The sequence below is a fragment of the Nannospalax galili genome, unplaced genomic scaffold (assembly GCF_000622305.1).
Source record: "Nannospalax galili isolate Female #2095 unplaced genomic scaffold, S.galili_v1.0 scaffold708, whole genome shotgun sequence".
Taxonomy (NCBI): domain Eukaryota; kingdom Metazoa; phylum Chordata; class Mammalia; order Rodentia; family Spalacidae; genus Nannospalax; species Nannospalax galili.
Window position 1 is genome coordinate 80,075 of NW_008358110.1, and position 7,048 is coordinate 87,122.

Below are 7,048 nucleotides of genomic sequence, written 5' to 3' on the forward strand. Positions count from 1 at the left end.
GCTTGGGTGGACTATTCAGAAGACGCCTGTTAGGTCCATTTGATGTGGTATCATTTAATTCAGACGTCTCTCAGTTTAGTCCTTGTCCAGTTGACCTATTCCATTCCTGTTTTTTTTTAATTTTTTCATAATTTTTGCTTGAGTGGTCCAAGTCTTCAACTTTATCCTGCAGTGTTGATATTCTGTTTTCCATTTCATTCATTCTAGCGGTGAGGCTTTCCCCTGTTGTTTCAAATTGGCTTGTTAAGTTTTTCACTTCCCTCTTTATTTTGTGCCTGAGTTTTCTTCAATGTTTCTATCTCTTTTGTGAATTCATTCAGGGGTATATCCCTATCTTCTTTTAGTTCTTTAATTTGTTTGTGTATTCTTTAAATTCATTTAATTCCTTGATCATGTTTATGATTGTTCTTTTAAATTCAGTGTCCTGAGTTATCTCTACGGGGTTCTCCTCGTAGAACTCTTCCACAGGACTAGTGGAGTTTGGTGGGGACATAGTGCTTTGGCTTTCCATTTTATTATTTTTTTTGTTGCGATTTTGGCATGTGAAATTCTTTTGTTGTTTGTGATTCTGGTGTGAAAACCAAGTCTTCTTTTGCTGAGTTGACGTTTGCTTCTGTTTGTATTGTTGGTGTGCCTTGGTTGTTTTCTCATTGGGTTTGTAGAGCTGGTTGGCCTAGGTTTCAGGTTCTAGATTTTATTTTGGAGGGAACTGATCAGCTACTCAGGAGCTCCCACAGAAGCCCAAACCAGGCTCTAGTCAGGTACACTCAGGCTTCCTTCTAAGGTTTGGACCCCTACTAGTGGGTACTCAGAGCACAATTTGGGATGTTCCCTAGGGGAGGCCTGATTTTGGCACTCTGGGGCAGTCTGCTGAATTTTCAGCCCTTACACTTGGTGGAAGCCTGATCAGGCACTCCTGAGCTGTCTGCTGAGATCACAGCCCCTGCACCAGACAGAAGCCAGAACAGGCACTCTCAGACTGTCTGTTAAGGTCTCAGCCTTACCCTACTATAGGGCAGAGGTCTGCCCTGAGGCCATGGGAGGGGCTCACATAATGCCAGTTAGGGGGTTGGGTATGGGGTGATTTGGGGACGCTCGCCATCAGGTGGAAGCTAGATCCAGGTGCTGTAAGGCAGTCTACTGAGTTCTTAGCCCCTGTGCAAGAGGGAGGCCAGATCAGGCACTTCCAGGCAATTTGCTGAGATCTCAGGCCCTACACCAATGGAGGCCAGAACAGGTACTCTCAGACCTGAGTCCAGTTTTTATATGGATGCTGAGGATCTGAACTCAGGTTGTCAGGATTGCCTAGCAAATGCCTTTATTCATTGAGCTCCCCTTTCTCTGCCCCCCTTGAATAACATTCCTAATGGGGAAGAGGCAGAGAATGAATTGATTGCTGGTTGCAGGATGAAGAAAATGGAGCTTACATATAACTTATTTGATTGCCTGAGATTCTTCTTTTTATTTTTTTGGTAATTGCAGACATGAGTTTAATTACTTGCTAGATTAGCAGATGGATAGATGTGTTAAACAGTTGAAAACAAGATCCATAAACTTAAAGAGACATAAGTACTCTTAGATCAGTTTAGGTTTAGACATTCAATAGACTGGACTATTTTTTAACATTGAAAATAAAACCACAAAAATCAAAACAATGCATTAAGATCGGTTTCCAAAATTTCCAAATTTCCTTTTAAGCATGATTTTAATTTTTTCATATTTATTTTAATTGCTTCTTTCCTTAGCCTATATTAAGCATGCAAAATGTTAAAAGTTCATTTTAGAACTTAGTTTATGTATTGTTCGCCAAGATACTTCCCCTAAGCCATTACAGCCTACATCTTCCCTTTAAACTGTGTATCTTCTCACACTGTCATCTTATCCATTCTGTAAAGGGGTCAAGTGTATGGCTTAGCAAGGGAGCACATTTGAGACCCTGTGTATGATCCCCATCACCCCAAAAAGCGAGAGAAAAAGACTCCTATAAAGACCTACAAATTCTTCTTCACTTCAGGTATAGTGCAGCAATTTTTCATCTATCCCATAGTCGCCTATCAGCTGAGTGAGGCTTGGTTTCTTCTTGTCATCAGACACAGCTGCCTGCAAATCACATAGCAACAGCTGGCTACAGTTTCTTCACATCTTTATTAACAGCCATAACCCACAGAGGTCATTCTTCCATCTATACATTTTGGCCTCCGAAGATTTTCCTTCTTTTGAACCTGCTTCACCAATTTTGCTTTTTCTTCCTTTATTGTTAGTTCAGGATTCTCATTCACCGAATGATTTTGGGGAGTACCGGACAACCCACAATCAAATGACAGATTCACATGTATTTACGTTCTTCGAGTTATTTTTCAAACATCCTTTTCTTCGGATTCATTATCCTTCTCTTTCAAACTTTCTTGGAACACTGAGCAGTCTTCCTCTCTGGGAGATGCTCCTGTTTCTGGAATGGTCTGATCATCATCGTCATTCTCTACTTTAAGTCGTTTCACCACGCTACAAAAAGAATGAATTGAAGACCTTGTTTTTGTTAATCTTTCAATAAGTGTTGCATCCATAAGTTGTTTTTCTGAACTACTTGTATGGGGTGATGGTAGAGTCCCAGAGGTCTGAGGAGTGTCAGGTTTAACCTCTCTGACTCTGAAGTCTGGGAAGTGGCAGGTACAATCTCCGCTGGCACTGATGGACTTTCCGTCTTGTAAGTGAAATCTTGATTTGCTTCTCCATCAGCCATCCTCAGTGGAGATACTTTTTTTTAAAAACATACATTTATCTCCTATATCATTCTGCTGTTTTTACCTGTTATATTATTATAATTTAATACACATCATAAATCATAACTCATGCCTCTTGAAGATGGTTATTGTTGAAGCATTAGAACTAGAACATAAAATGTTTCCTATGGTGTATCTGAAGGGTTTATTTTCATATTATATTTTTATTTTCCAATTATGTGTATGTGTGTGTGTGTGTGTGTGTGTGTGTGTGTGTGTAGTATGTACATGTGTGTGCTGGTGCCCTCAGGTACCCCAGGAGCTGGAGTTACAAGCAGTTCCATTGAAGTTGTTTGCTGGGAATTGAACTCAGGTCCTCTGGAAGAACAGTACATACTCTTAAACACTGAGCCATCTGTCTAGCCTGTGAAGTGTTTATTTTTAAATGCAGATAGAAGAACAGGAGAAATCTTTTATGTATAGTTATCAAATGAAACTTGTAATGAGAAATCCTTCTGAGTATATCCTCCAGTAGCAGCACATTTAAAAATGGGGGAGCCTTGCCAGAAAGCTAACAGTAGCTTACAAATGAGAAATTCAGAACAGCCATTACCCCAAATATTTTCTCAGTGTAATTATTTTTTTGTGTATTTCTTTTTTTATTTTTAAAAATATTTTATTAATTTTATTTTATGAATTGGAGTGTATTGCCTGCATGCATGTGAGTGCACCCATGATGTGCAGTGCCAGAAGAAGTCAGAAGAAGGCATCAGATCCCCTGGAACTGGAGTTACATGTGGTTGTTAGTCGCCATGTGGGTGCTAAGAACCAAACCTAGGTCCTCTGTAAGAGTGGTCAGTGCTCTTAAACACTGACTGAACTTAGTCTCTCCTCACAGGAAGAAAATTCTCAGAACATATGGGAAGTAGAATCTCTATTTTTTTGTTATTAAAATGCAATTCCATTGGCTTTCAGTGTTACAAATTACCTAACTTTGCTATGAGAAAGAACTAAATAAATGGAAGATATATGCTGATGGATTTAAAAGCAACATTAAGATATAAATTCTTCCCAAGTTAGTCTCTAAGTTTAATGTAATTACAATCAGAATTTCCATTTTTAGAAATTGATGATTCCAAATTTTTACATATATATTATTTATTCTTTGAGGATTTCATATACGCATATAAGGTGCTTTGATCATATTCACCCCCCGTGCCACTGGCTTCCTAAAATTACATGTTGAAAGATTGAGACGAGAATGAACATTTCCATTTTCAAATAAAATTACCTATAAATCAGTATTTTACACTTTCTTTTATGACCACAAATGGATATTACTCATAAAAATATTTTTTCATAAACCCTACATTAAAACATCATAGCAATGAATGTAGCAATTAATACCATTTTTCTTACCTTCTTTAAAAAAATTCTCACTATAATTAATGAATCAAGTATTTCTTCTTTATTCTGTAAAGCTAGTCAATGCAACTGATTTTTTTTCTTCTATTTTTTTGAGAGGGTCTCACAAAGCCCATGCTGGTTTTAAACTCCAGATTCTCCTGTTTCCTGACCACTAGGGTTATAGTGCCACCATGTCCATTCTGCAGTTGATTTTTTATTTTACGTTAAAATAAAAAAATACTAAAACCCACAAAGTTGGATAATAGTAGAAAAAAAAACAAGTTCTAGTACTTCTTAATTTAATACTATTTATGTATTTATTTATTTGAACCAGGGTCTCATGTAGCCCAGGCTGGCCTCAAATTCACTATGTAGCCCAAGATGATCTTGAACTTTTGATCCTCTTGCTTCCACCTCTTGAGTGCTGGAACGATAGGTGTTCACCACCACTTTCCATTTATTGTTAGGAGCCAAACTAGAGCTTCCTCCAAGGTAGGCAAACACTCTACTGAGTAGGTCCCCATCCCTTAAAAAAGTAGTTTTCTCGGGCCAGTGAGATGGCTCAGCAAGTAAAGGCGCTGGTCACCAAGGCTGGAAACCTGAGTTTGATCCTTGGACCCCATATGGTAGGAGAGAACTGACTCTTGAAAGTTGTCCTCTGACCTCCACACTTACACGGTGGCCTGAAGGCACCCATACATGCACAGTAAATAAATAAATGTATTTTAATCCATATAATAATATTGCACAATAAAAGCATTCAGTATATATGTCATTAAAGTAGAAACAAAATTGTCTGGGGGAGGAATGAGAGGGACTAGCAGGAGGGTAAAAAGGGAGAAAGAGAATTACAGGGGGTAAATATAATCTATGAACCTAAATATACCCATTATGTAAATGTCCTTATGAAACCTGTTCCTGTGTACAATGAATATATGCCAATAACAATAATAATGTGCAGAAGAGATGAGAGACCGTTGTTATAGACAAGTGTGCTTTGACCACAACCAATCTTCTTTATGTTGCTTCTTGCCAAAGATCCAAGGAGACAGTCCCTGTGAGCTAAAAAGCCATCCAAGAGACTGTGAAACAATTTTTTTGTGGAAAGTAACTTCTGAGCAGTCCCAGGATTGCCACCATACTGGCGCTGGGGCGGTTGTGTATCTTGCTTTCACGCCTCCTCTTGTTCTAGCTGAACCAGTTAAGTCAGCTAGAGATTTCTCAGGGGAAGGGCACTCAGGAGTGAAGGTAAACATCTCCTTGGAGAGTGTCTTATCCTGTGTAGTTCTCTTCTCAGGACCAATTTAACTGGTTTCCATTTGTTGATAAAATGAAGACACATCATAAAAATGAAAAATACACAAAAAATTGTTGAAATCTCATTTCTTTCTATTTTTTTCTCCTGCCACATACTTGTGGAGCAATAGTTTTCTAAAACAATCAATCTATAAATAGTCTGGGCCATATCTGTGTGGCTCTCCTCACATGCTAAGAATAAACCTCAGAGAGAGCTGCTAGCTGCGTTTTCTAGATGAGGCTAATGATCACATCAGAAAAGGTTGCTGGTGTGCGGCCGATTCAAAATTTGTGTGTAAAAACAGAGAACTTAGGTACAAAAATACTTTTTGAAAAAGTCCTGTACATCACATTGGCATTTACTAGTGCATATGACACTGCCATCTCAGAGTGACAGGTAACAACTTGCATATTGGTTTTTGTAGTAAGGATTGTCAGATTCTAGTTATTTTCTTAGCTCTTTCGATCCATTAAAGCATTATTTATTTTTCATCAGGTTTATTGAAGCATAATTTTCACATATGAAAATTCACTGAAACAAGGACTTATCATGTTGTCCAGGCAAGCCTGCAATTTACTGTTGTCAAAGCTGGTTTTGAACACTAAATCCTCCCGCCTCAGCTTCCTGAGCACTGGGATTTACAGGCTTGTGCCACAGGCCCTACTTGAAAGTTGTTCTTTTAAAGTACGATTTTATATGTTGTGCAGCCAATCCTTTCACCAGATCCTCTGACCCAGTGATTTGATTATAGTTTCAAATCTTTTGTCTTTATAGTGTCACATGGTCAAGTATATAGTATGTGGCTTTGTGAAAAGCTTGCTTCACTAGCCTTTGATCTACAATACTGCAAACATCACTAGTTTGTGTGGTGGTTTTGTGTGTTAACTTGATTAGGACTAATCTTGTTTCCAGAATTCTCTTTGTGTGCTTCCGAATAGTGTGCAAGATCTGAAGAGAAGTTTAGCTATTCCATTCTTTCTGCTAGCACTTTTGAAACTCCCATGTAACTTTGCAGTTCACCTTGATGATGTGGCCCACCAGCCACGCTTTTTGTTCCACCTTTCCTTGGTCCTCCTTCAGCACCTCTGATTCCTAGGCCAAATGTGTGCTTACCAAAACACTTTCAAAGGCCAATGCAGCAGGGAATGTATTCCCACAGGACATCACGTCATAAGGCTGGATACATGGAAGATATCAAGGCTCTGAATCCATCTTCATGGTTCAAGTTTGTCTTTGCTCTCTTCTTTATATCTGCCCTTCCTTCTTACCTCATGGAATTCCATCTCCAACATTAGGTACAAAAAAAAATAGCCTCACAGGGACTGCATACCAACTCCAACAACTGTCAAATTCTTATAAATATACATACCACATACACACTTATAATTATCCTAGAAGCTTTGCTTCTCTGAACTCAGACTGATACAATTCCTTTCTTTTCTAAGTAGACTACATAGATGTACAATTTATTTATCCATTCACTAATTGAAAGGCTTTAGTTGTTTTCAGACACATACAAGTCTTTGTTTGGATATATTATTTTTTGGTCTTTTTGAGACAGGGTCTCCCTGTAGCCCCAGCTGTCCTGGAACTCACTATGTAGACCAGGCTGGCCTTGAATTCA

The 7,048-nt window shown here is 38.5% G+C and overlaps 1 pseudogene; it reads right to left on the minus strand.

Annotated features, from left to right (window-relative positions):
- Nucleotides 1-1,911: 1,911 nt before the first annotated feature.
- LOC103752521 lies at nucleotides 1,912-2,740 on the minus strand (annotated as a pseudogene).
- Between the last annotated feature and the right edge of the window lie 4,308 nt (nucleotides 2,741-7,048).